A 12,337-nucleotide genomic window follows, 5' to 3' on the forward strand; every position below is an offset into this window, starting at 1 on the left:
GTAGCTCACTAACACAAATTGTAATATTAGCTGCAAAAATATTCTTTAGATTCATGTAACAATTACGGCCCACTAATCATATTAGGAGGTGGGCTAAATATGTATAATTAATATTGTTGTCAATAAAGAATTTTTTTTTTAACAAAAAAAAAAAAAGAAAAAAAAACAGAGTCCCGAGTCTGGCGTGAGGTCAGTCGTTGACGGCGCGTTTCGGGGTGGGCCCGCCCGCTGCCGGCGCGCCGTAGGGCACGGAAGCTCGCACTGGGGCGTATCGCTTTCCAGTCGGGTGTGCCGCGGCCGTCCTCACAGGGGAAGTGAAGCGTCTCTCATAGCCTCTCCTTCCCAAGTGGCTCTTTCCGCCTTCCCGTGGTGCCAGATGTTAAGCTTGGCGTTCTGCCTTGCGACAAAAGGGAGAGCTGCGACCCAACCCGATGCGAAAGCGAAGGGTGCGTGGCACAGGGGGAGCTGTGTCAAGGGACCGAACACCAGTCCCTTTTTGTTCGCAGGGCACAGACCAGCAGGTGCTCTGCATGCCGGCGACCTCGTTTGTCGGCGTGGGATCGCGGCGCGAGTCGGCAAGGGTGCTTCGCCGCGCCCCTGGGTAACCGGGGCGTGTTCTGCACAAACCCAGGAGTTGGTGACATCGCCTATGCTAGGTTAGATGGGCCCAGACCGCCGAACGACTGGGGGACCGACCCACCACCTGAGTAGGAGTGGGTCCTTGGCCTTCAGGTGGAAACTCGGGCTAGTAGGCGGCGAAGGGCGAGGGGTGCATCCGCCTCTCCGGAGTGCGGGGTGCACTTGCCGAGGAGCGTCGAGTGAAATCGTCGACGACGAGGCCTTCGACGGGGACCAGTGCGCTGGAAACGGCGCGTTGAACCCTGCAGCTCTGGAGTGCCCTTGACCTAGGGGCGAGGTCGGTGGGCGAGCTGCAATAGTCCCCCCCCCATGCCAGAGGAGCCGGTCCGGGGCAAGAGACGGGCTCCCAACCCCTTTTTGATCACTCGTAAATCATGGCCACAATTGAAGCGAGTGATTCGTGTGCGCCTCGAATGTCTTCCGCTGCGCCTGATCCCTCTTCCCAGGACGAGCAGGGACAGGCAGGAAATGAGACAATTATGGAGAGGTATTCGAGAATCTCGTTGCCCATGGAGCAACAGATAAAGAATGGCAAAATCAGTCAAGCAGGACTTGCCATCATAAAAAATGAGCTGGCTGCATGGGCTATTGCCCACGCCAAACTTGAAGGAAGAGTAGAAGAACTGGAAAAAGAAAATGACAGGTTAAGAAGGCAACCAGTAAAGACGTGGGCAGCGGTGGCTGCGCAAGCGCCCACCAAGAGCCCACAAAGCACGACCAGAGACACCATTGACAGGGTCACGAAAAGGACAGACACGGCTGTCTTCCTCAGGACATTACCTGGGCAAGACACTAGTGTCAAGAAAATCCAGGAACTTTTTACAAAAACTGTTGACCCCATTAAAGACAAGATCAAAAACAAGAAGGTAAAACCAAGCAGAAACTCTGTGATCGTGGAAGTTGCCTCGGAAGAAGATAAGGAAAAGCTGCTAAATAACCAGAAATTGAACTCAGTGGTCAAATGTGAACCACCAAGAAAAAGAAACCCTCTCGTCATATTATATGGCGTACCTGCAATTATGACGAATGAAGAATTAGAAGAAACAATTAGATTACAGAACTTTGACAAAATGAAAGAAGATGAATTCAAGAACAACTTTAAGTTAAAATTTAAGACTGGTCCGCGGGGTCGTGATGTCGTTCATCACGTCGCCGAAGTATCGGCGCCGATGTGGAAAAATGTAACAACAATGGGCAGATTGTATGTTGGTTTCCATGCCATCAATACAAGAGACTATGTCGTGGTACCTCGTTGCCACAACTGTGGTGACCTGGATCACATCCTAAGGCTGTGCACCAGGGAGCCGTCGTGCACCAAGTGCGGGGAGAAAGGTCATAGCCGCAAAGACTGCAAGGCGGCAACAGTTTGCATACCGTGTAAGATCCGAGGAAAAAAGTCTTGTGGAACCACCGGTAGAAACTGCCCCACATACAGAATGCTGGAGCAAAGACTGATCTCCAGGACTGATTATGGCTGAGCCCAGTGTACCGAACAGGATGCCAAAGCGAAAGTCCCCGAGCAAAAGGAGGAGAGATGCCATGCGGGCAAATAGATTCAAGGACTTTTTGAGGTCGTTTACGGGAATCATCAAAACTGAAACAAAGGACATGGCTATACAAACTGATTTTCCAACAATGGATATAGGAATACAAACAAATCTCCCCATGGCAGAAACTCTCTCCTCTGGAAGCCGGGAAACAAAGCCGAAACTACACCTACAGCGGCAAGGGCATCCTGCGGCTCCAGCAACTCATAAGGTCAGCAACACTAACAACCAACCAATTCAGGAAAATGTAGTGACGAGCTCTAGTACGAGCCCCAGCACTCAGTGCACACCAATAGTTAGATTACCACCGGTCGATCCAGTCAGGGTGTACCCCAATTTGGAGTACACCATGCAGCTATCCAGATTGGAGCAGCCGGCTACCCTGACCACTGACTTACGACATGTGGTCCGAGTAGGACATGAGGACGGCAAAAAAATAACCTTTCCGGTTATGGAGGCTGTCGACAGAATCCAGTTAAAGTCGGTGAATCTCCCCACCGACTTTGGAGCCTTGCGAGACCTGCTCAAAAAAGCATTGGAAAGACGAGGAGAGAAATTCGACCTTGACGACATTTATCGACAGTCAGTAGTGGCATATGGACGAATTGCATTCGACTGGAGCAAGACCTGGCCACATGACCGAATACATACATACTACCCATAATGACAAAAATTACTATAGGACAGCTTAACACACACAACAGCAGACTCGTAATGCAAGAGCTCCGAAGGGAGGTGGAGGAGAGGAGACTTGATGTACTCTGTCTACAGGAGCCATACTCCCTAGCTGGGAAAATAGCTTTTGCTGCTGCAAGCTGGCAAATAGTCAGTAGAGGGGATGACCCGAAGGCAGCAATTATAATCACCAACAAACTCTTGAGAGTCACAACACTCTCGCAGTTCACAACTAGCCATTGCAACGTCGTGGAGCTCCAATCCCCTACAGGAATTATAACTCTCATTAATATGTATTTTCAGTATGGGGATAATATAGAAACTCATATAGACCACCTAGCGAGAGTTACCACGGCGTTGCGGGGAAGAAAGGTCATAATAACTGCCGACATTAATGCAAAATCCCCCCTGTGGTACAGTGGCACAAGAGATGCGAATGGTGAAAAGGTTGAAGAATTTATTATGGCATCGCAACTTGTGGTGGCCAACAGACCCGGCAATCCTCCCACCTACGCTGCAGGTGGAGGACAGGGCACAAACATAGACATCACTCTTGTAACTCCGAATACAGCCAATAACCTTCAAAATTGGAGAGTTGTAGAGAATGCCACCACAAGCGACCACAATCTGATAACTTTTACCATAGGAGACAGAGAGTGCCACTGGGCCACGGGGTGGGAAACACAATTAAATTACAAAAGAACCGATTGGGAACGCCTAGCGAGGGAGTGTGACATTCCTCCATTACCGGAAGACGACATGCACTTAGACATGGACGTGGATCAGAGGGCGGGGGAACTGGTGAACGCAGTGACAAGAGTGGTGAGGGCAGCCGTACCTACTAGGAGGAGGGCCATGGCGGCCTCACCGTCACCATGGTCTGCCGAACTAAGTGAACTGCGTCAGTCTGTCAGAAGGCTGAGGAGGTACTATCAGCGCAGTGTCGTCTGGCAGGAGCGACAAAGGTGGCAGCTGCTGTACAGGGAGGAAAAGCGAAAGTTCCAAAAGGAACTACGGGAAGTCAGAATGAGAAGCTGGGAAAACTTCGTGATCAACCAACTAGTCACGGACCCATGGGGACTCCCGTATAAGCTAGTTAGAGAAAAAATCCGCTCTCCTCTGGAATTATCCACAGTCAGGTACGGGGATAGGATGACAGAGTCCTGGCAGGAGACTGCGGGGGTCCTCCTCCACTCCCTGCTGCCTGACGACAATGCGGATGGGGAAACAGAGAGGCAGCAGCAACTCAGAGATGAAGACCGCGAAATATACACCAATGAGACGGCGGCCTACCCCTTCTCAGAAGAGGAGGTAGCAACGCACATAAGATCTCTGCAAAGAGGAAAAGCACCTGGGCCAGACGGCATTGTGGCGGAGGTGGTGCAGTTTCTGGTGCCCCAGCTGACTGCACCACTAACACATCTTTACAATGAATGCCTCAGACAGCGTAAGTTCCCTAAATTATGGAAAAAGGCACATGTAGTCATCATAAAGAAAGGACCAGACAAGGATCCCGCAGAAACGAAATCCTACAGGCCGATTTGCCTGCTGGATATATTTGGCAAATTATTGGAAAAATTGCTGGCTGACGGTCTGACAGCACACCGGGTGTTGTGCGGTATGAGTGACAGGCAGTTCGGGTTCAGGCCGGGGCGGCCGGCATCTGATGCAATCGCCCTGGCGGCCGAGGTCTGTGGCTCGACCCCGCACAAATACGTGGTTGGCATCATGGTTGACATCAGTGGCGCCTTCGACAACCTGTGGTGGCCTTCGCTCTTCTCCTGCTTGCGGGAGAAAGAGTGTCCAGGGCCGTTATATGGTTGCCTGAGGAGCTATTGCGAGGATCGGGAGGTCTGGCTATCATCCTCTAGCGAAAGAGTTAGCAAGACAATCACCAAAGGATGTCCCCAAGGCTCCGTCTTAAGACCCCTCTTCTGGGACATCCATATGGAGCCTTTGCTAGATAGCTTACAACAGAGTGAAGAGGTGCTAGAGGTGATAGCCTATGCGGATGACCTCCTCCTGTTGGATGGCGGCCGCAGCCGCGAAGACATAGAACCAAAGATAGAGACAGCACTAGACAAACTCCAACAGTGGTGCCACGCGACAAAAATGACGATATCGCCCAGCAAATCTACTTACCTCCTGCTAAAAGGACATCTCATTAGAAATCCGACTGTCAGAATAGACGGTTCACCAGTTCTTAGACGACGTGAGACACGTTACTTAGGAGTCATCATTGATGAGAGGTGGAGTTTCGGCAAGCACATTGATACCGTCACCCAGAGAGCCCTTCAGATACTGAACAATCTCATCTCAATAGGTCATAAAAGATTCCACCTTCCGTCACACTTAATTAGACTATACCACAACAGCATCTTAACTTCAGTCGTGGGTTACGGCTCGGGAGTCTGGGCACACAGGCTCACGAGGGTGGTGCCCGCCATGGCAGTGAGAAGGGTCAAGAGGAGCATGCTACTAAGAGCTGTGGGTGCCTACAGAACATCTCCAGGGGGGGGCCCTGTTAGTCATAATGGGGCTCTGCCCCCTGGATATCAAAATAAGGGAACAAGCGGCCTGGTACTGTGCCAAAAGGGAGAATTATGAAAAGATTGTAGATATTATGGGTATCAGATTGGGCGACAAAAGAGATATAAGGATAAGAGGGGAAGAACTTTGGCAGGAGACCTGGGCTGCAGTAGAGGCTGGACGACGAACCTTCCAGTTCCTACCAGATGTGAGGGAACGTCTGGGTATGAGGTATTTCGAGCCTACACGAGGTCTGATTCACTTCCTCACTGGCCATGGACCCTACCCGACATACTTATGTCGATTTGGGAAAAGGGCGACACCAGCGTGCGACTGTGGCGATCCGGAGGGAACACCCGAACATGTTGTTTACGAATGCCCTCTCTTCAATGATGTTGCAAATACACTACGAGACAGACTTCCTAACCATGACACGTATCAACTGCTTAGACGTGAGGAAACGTTTCAGACACTAAACAGCTTGGCAAACGAGGTATCTCGGAAGGTCTTAACCGAATATCTAAGAGAGATACAGTAAGAACAAGGAAATAATTACTACCGATTGTGACCTAGAGCCCTGGTCCCATACCGCCTGTGCGTGGACTGGCCAACTCCACCCGAGTTGGAATCCGCCATGTACAGGACTAAGGGGAGCAGGGACCAACCACCGACTATGACACACCGAATATGACGTAGGATAAGTTAGTTTGTAGGAATTAGTTATAGGAAATTAGATTAGGTACTGCAGCGATTAATAACGTCGTGGCCTGCCCAGTGCAAGGGGCATGTTCTTCGGGTATAGCTCGAAGAACAAGGCATATTAAGTAGGTTTATATTTTTACTGGCACACATGTGACGCTGCAGGAAATACATAAATTAAATTAGTTATAGGAACTAGAATAAACAGTAGATATAGAAATTAAATGCCCATTGTTGTTAATGTAATTGTAGCTCACTATTAAATTAAGAAAAAGCTGCACAATTAACATAAATCTATATTATTTAGGACCCACTAATGAGTTTTAGGTAGTGGGTTAAATTTGTATAATTTTTATTATAGTTATCAATAAAGATTTTTTTTAAAAAAAAAAAAAAAAAAAAACAGAGTCCCGACCAGAGATGGATGGGACGCTTTTATTAGATCAAAACCAATCGGTCGGCTCGTCCGGTCCGTTTGCCTTGGTGACTCTGAATAACTTTGGGCTGATCGCACGGTCCTCGTACCGGCGACGCATCTTTCAAATGTCTGCCTTATCAACTGTCGATGGTAGGTTCTGCGCCTACCATGGTTGTAACGGGTAACGGGGAATCAGGGTTCGATTCCGGAGAGGGAGCCTGAGAAACGGCTACCACATCCAAGGAAGGCAGCAGGCGCGCAAATTACCCACTCCCGGCACGGGGAGGTAGTGACGAAAAATAACGATACGGGACTCATCCGAGGCCCCGTAATCGGAATGAGTACACTTTAAATCCTTTAACGAGTATCCATTGGAGGGCAAGTCTGGTGCCAGCAGCCGCGGTAATTCCAGCTCCAATAGCGTATATTAAAGTTGTTGCGGTTAAAAAGCTCGTAGTTGGATTTGTGTCCCACGCTGTTGGTTCACCGCCCGTCGGTGTTTAACTGGCATGTGTCGTGGGACGTCCTGCCGGTGGGGCGAGCCGAAGGCGTGCGACCGCCTCGTGCGTGCTCGTGCGTCCCGAGGCGGACCCCGTTGAAATCCTACCAGGGTGCTCTTTATTGAGTGTCTCGGTGGGCCGGCACGTTTACTTTGAACAAATTAGAGTGCTTAAAGCAGGCAAGCCCGCCTGAATACTGTGTGCATGGAATAATGGAATAGGACCTCGGTTCTATTTTGTTGGTTTTCGGAACCCGAGGTAATGATTAATAGGGACGGGCGGGGGCATTCGTATTGCGACGTTAGAGGTGAAATTCTTGGATCGTCGCAAGACGAACAGAAGCGAAAGCATTTGCCAAGTATGTTTTCATTAATCAAGAACGAAAGTTAGAGGTTCGAAGGCGATCAGATACCGCCCTAGTTCTAACCATAAACGATGCCAGCCAGCGATCCGCCGCAGTTCCTCCGATGACTCGGCGGGCAGCCTCCGGGAAACCAAAGCTTTTGGGTTCCGGGGGAAGTATGGTTGCAAAGCTGAAACTTAAAGGAATTGACGGAAGGGCACCACCAGGAGTGGAGCCTGCGGCTTAATTTGACAACACGGGAAACCTCACCAGGCCCGGACACCGGAAGGATTGACAGATTGATAGCTCTTTCTTGATTCGGTGGGTGGTGGTGCATGGCCGTTCTTAGTTGGTGGAGCGATTTGTCTGGTTAATTCCGATAACGAACGAGACTCTAGCCTGCTAACTAGTCGCGTGACATCCTTCGTGCTGTCAGCGATTACTTTTCTTCTTAGAGGGACAGGCGGCTTCTAGCCGCACGAGATTGAGCAATAACAGGTCTGTGATGCCCTTATATGTTCTGGGCCGCACGTGCGCTACACTGAAGGAATCAGCGTGTCTTCCTAGGCTGAAAGGTCGGGGTAACCCGCTGAACCTCCTTCGTGCTAGGGATTGGGGCTTGCAATTGTTCCCCATGAACGAGGAATTCCCAGTAAGCGCGAGTCATAAGCTCGCGTTGATTACGTCCCTGCCCTTTGTACACACCGCCCGTCGCTACTACCGATTGAATGATTTAGTGAGGTCTTCGGACTGGTACGCGGCATTGACTCTGTCGTTGCCGATGCTACCGGAAAGATGACCAAACTTGATCATTTAGAGGAAGTAAAAGTCGTAACAAGGTTTCCGTAGGTGAACCTGCGGAAGGATCATTACCGACTAGACTGCATGTCTTTCGATGTGCGTGTCGCGTCGCGCAACACGCAGCTACCTGTACGGCTCGCAGTAGCCGTGCGCCGCGTGCGGAACCACGCGTTCGTCTCAAAACTAACGGCAATGTTGTGTGGTACGAGCGCTGAAGCGCTGGAGCGGCTGGCCTGCGACACCTGGCGCCTGGCGCCGGTTTTGAATGACTTTCGCCCGAGTGCCTGTCCGCTCCGGTGTGGAGCCGTACGACGCCCATCGGCCGTGAGGCCTTTGGACACTGAACGCTGGAACAGGGGCCGCCACACGCCTCAGTCCCGCCTATGCAACTGTCTTGAAAGAGACAGTTGAAACAATGAAAAGATCACCCAGGACGGTGGATCACTCGGCTCGTGGGTCGATGAAGAACGCAGCAAATTGCGCGTCGACATGTGAACTGCAGGACACATGAACATCGACGTTTCGAACGCACATTGCGGTCCATGGATTCCGTTCCCGGGCCACGTCTGGCTGAGGGTCGGCTACGTATACTGAAGCGCGCGGCTTTTGCCCCGCTTCGCAGACCTGGGAGTGTCGTGGCCGCCTGTGGGGCCGGCCGCGTCTCCTTAAACGTGCGATGCGCGCCCGTCGCCTGGCGGTTCGCATACCGGTACTTACTTGGTAGCGTGCACAGCTGGCTGGCGGTGTGGCCTGCGACACCTCGTACAACGACCTCAGAGCAGGCGATACTACCCGCTGAATTTAAGCATATTACTAAGCGGAGGAAAAGAAACTAACAAGGATTCCCCCAGTAGCGGCGAGCGAACAGGGAAGAGTCCAGCACCGAACCCCGCAGGCTGCCGCCTGTCGTGGCATGTGGTGTTTGGGAGGGTTCACTACCCCGACGCCTCGCGCCGAGCCCAAGTCCAACTTGAATGAGGCCACGGCCCATAGAGGGTGCCAGGCCCGTAGCGGCCGGTGCGAGCGTCGGCGGGACCTCTCCTTCGAGTCGGGTTGCTTGAGAGTGCAGCTCCAAGTGGGTGGTAAACTCCATCTGAGACTAAATATGACCACGAGACCGATAGCGAACAAGTACCGTGAGGGAAAGTTGAAAAGAACTTTGAAGAGAGAGTTCAAAAGTACGTGAAACCGTTCTGGGGTAAACGTTAGAAGTCCGAAAGGTCGAATGGGTGAGATTCACGCCCATCCGGCCACTGGCCTCCGCCCTCGGCAGATGGAGCCGGCCGCCCGCGCGGAGCAATCCGCGGCGGGGTCGTGTCCGGTTGCCTTTCCACTCGCCACGGGGTGGGGCCGTTCCGGTGTGCGGTGGGCCGCACTTCTCCCCTAGTAGGACGTCGCGACCCGCTGGGTGCCGGCCTACGGCCCGGTTGCGCAGCCTGTCCTTCCGCGGGCCTCGGTTCGCGTCTGTTGGGCAAAGCCCCGGTGTCCTGGCTGGCTGCCCGGCGGTATATCTGGAGGAGTCGATTCGCCCCTTTGGGCGCTCGGGCTCCCGGCAAGCGCGCGCGGTTCTTCCCGGATGACGGACCTACCTGACCCGGCCCCGGACCCGCGCCGCTGTTGGCTCGGGATGCTCTCGGGCGGAATAATCGCTCCCGTCAGCGGCGCTTCAGCTTTGGACAATTTCACGACCCGTCTTGAAACACGGACCAAGGAGTCTAACATGTGCCCGAGTCATTGGGCTGTACGAAACCTAAAGGCGTAATGAAAGTGAAGGTCTCGCCTTGCGCGGGCCGAGGGAGGATGGGGCTTCCCCGCCCTTCACGGGGCGGCGGCCTCCGCACTCCCGGGGCGTCTCGTCCTCATTGCGAGGTGAGGCGCACCTAGAGCGTACACATTGGGACCCGAAAGATGGTGAACTATGCCTGGCCAGGACGAAGTCAGGTGAAACCCTGATGGAGGTCCGTAGCGATTCTGACGTGCAAATCGATCGTCGGAGCTGGGTATAGGGGCGAAAGACTAATCGAACCATCTAGTAGCTGGTTCCCTCCGAAGTTTCCCTCAGGATAGCTGGTGCTCGTACGAGTCTCATCCGGTAAAGCGAATGATTAGAGGCCTTGGGGCCGAAACGACCTCAACCTATTCTCAAACTTTAAATGGGTGAGATCTCTGGCTTGCTTGATATGCTGAAGCCGCGAGCAAACGACTCGGATCGGAGTGCCAAGTGGGCCACTTTTGGTAAGCAGAACTGGCGCTGTGGGATGAACCAAACGCCGAGTTAAGGCGCCCGAATCGACGCTCATGGGAAACCATGAAAGGCATTGGTTGCTTAAGACAGCAGGACGGTGGCTATGGAAGTCGGAATCCGCTAAGGAGTGTGTAACAACTCACCTGCCGAAGCAACTAGCCCTGAAAATGGATGGCGCTGAAGCGTCGTGCCTATACTCGGCCGTCAGTCTGGCAGTCATGGCCGGTCCTTGCGGCCGGCCGCGAAGCCCTGACGAGTAGGAGGGTCGCGACGGTGGGCGCAGAAGGGTCTGGGCGTGAGCCTGCCTGGAGCCGCCGTCGGTGCAGATCTTGGTGGTAGTAGCAAATACTCCAGCGAGGCCCTGGAGGGCTGACGCGGAGAAGGGTTTCGTGTGAACAGCCGTTGCACACGAGTCAGTCGATCCTAAGCCCTAGGAGAAATCCGATGTTGATGGGGGCCGTCATAGCATGATGCACTTTGTGCTGGCCCCCGTTGGGCGAAAGGGAATCCGGTTCCTATTCCGGAACCCGGCAGCGGAACCGATACAAGTTGGGCCCCTCTTTTAGAGATGCTCGTCGGGGTAACCCAAAAGGACCCGGAGACGCCGTCGGGAGATCGGGGAAGAGTTTTCTTTTCTGCATGAGCGTTCGAGTTCCCTGGAATCCTCTAGCAGGGAGATAGGGTTTGGAACGCGAAGAGCACCGCAGTTGCGGCGGTGTCCCGATCTTCCCCTCGGACCTTGAAAATCCGGGAGAGGGCCACGTGGAGGTGTCGCGCCGGTTCGTACTCATATCCGCAGCAGGTCTCCAAGGTGAAGAGCCTCTAGTCGATAGAATAATGTAGGTAAGGGAAGTCGGCAAATTGGATCCGTAACGTCGGGATAAGGATTGGCTCTGGGGATCGGGGCGTGTCGGGCTTGGTCGGGAAGTGGGTCAGCGCTAACGTGCCGGGCCTGGGCGAGGTGAGTGCCGTAGGGGTGCCGGTAAGTGCGGGCGTTTAGCGCGGGCGTGGTCTGCTCTCGCCGTTGGTCGGCCTCGTGCTTTCCGGCGGTGCAGGATGCGCGCGCCTGCGCGGCGTTCGCGCCCCGGTGCTTCAACCTGCGTGCAGGATCCGAGCTCGGTCCCGTGCCTTGGCCTCCCACGGATCTTCCTTGCTGCGAGGCCGCGTCCGCCTTAGCGTGCTCCTCGGGGGGCGCGCGGGTGCGCGGATTCTCTTCGGCCGCCATTCAACGATCAACTCAGAACTGGCACGGACTGGGGGAATCCGACTGTCTAATTAAAACAAAGCATTGCGATGGCCCTAGCGGGTGTTGACGCAATGTGATTTCTGCCCAGTGCTCTGAATGTCAACGTGAAGAAATTCAAGCAAGCGCGGGTAAACGGCGGGAGTAGCTATGACACTCTTAGTGTAGCCAAATGCCCCGTCATCTAATTAGTGACGCGCATGAATGGATTAACGAGATTCCCGCTGTCCCTATCTAAGATGGCCACGGTCGATTCCTACATCTTCCGTTCTTCAATCTTGAAACGGCATTTCGCGTGTATTATTTGCTGCATGGCTGCTTAATGTGTGTTTTTCGTTGTCGTCTCGTGTGTGTTCGCGCGTGTGCGTGAATTCGTGCGGGTGGGTTTCGTTAACGCACGTTTCGGAGTGTGTATAGCTGACATCGGACTTCATAACCTAACTGTGTTCAATCTTGAAACGGCATTTCGCGTGTATTATTTGCTGCATGGCAGCTTAACGTGTGTTTTTCGTTGTCGTCTCGTGTGTGTTCGCGCGTGTGCGTGAATTCGTGCGGGTGGGTTTCGTTAACGCACGTTTTGGAGTGTGTATAGCTGACATCGGACTTCATAACCTAACTGTGTTGTGCTCAGTTACTGTAAGCTTCATTAAACAGCAATTATCTTTTTTAAGATTATACAAAGAAGCTGTTGAAACAAT

The 12,337-nt window shown here is 52.8% G+C and overlaps 1 non-coding gene and 1 pseudogene across 1 annotated transcript; both read left to right on the forward strand.

The window, feature by feature from the left end:
* The first annotated feature begins 8,576 nt into the window (after positions 1–8,576).
* On the forward strand, positions 8,577–8,731 carry LOC126476448 (5.8S ribosomal RNA). Its single transcript, XR_007586982.1, has one exon. It is a non-coding gene; the product is annotated as a 5.8S ribosomal RNA (ribosomal RNA).
* Positions 8,732–8,919: 188 nt separating this feature from the next.
* On the forward strand, positions 8,920–11,945 carry LOC126475659 (large subunit ribosomal RNA; annotated as a pseudogene).
* Positions 11,946–12,337: the final 392 nt, after the last annotated feature.

The sequence above is a fragment of the Schistocerca serialis genome, chromosome 4 (genome assembly GCF_023864345.2).
Source record: "Schistocerca serialis cubense isolate TAMUIC-IGC-003099 chromosome 4, iqSchSeri2.2, whole genome shotgun sequence".
Lineage (NCBI taxonomy): Eukaryota > Metazoa > Arthropoda > Insecta > Orthoptera > Acrididae > Schistocerca > Schistocerca serialis.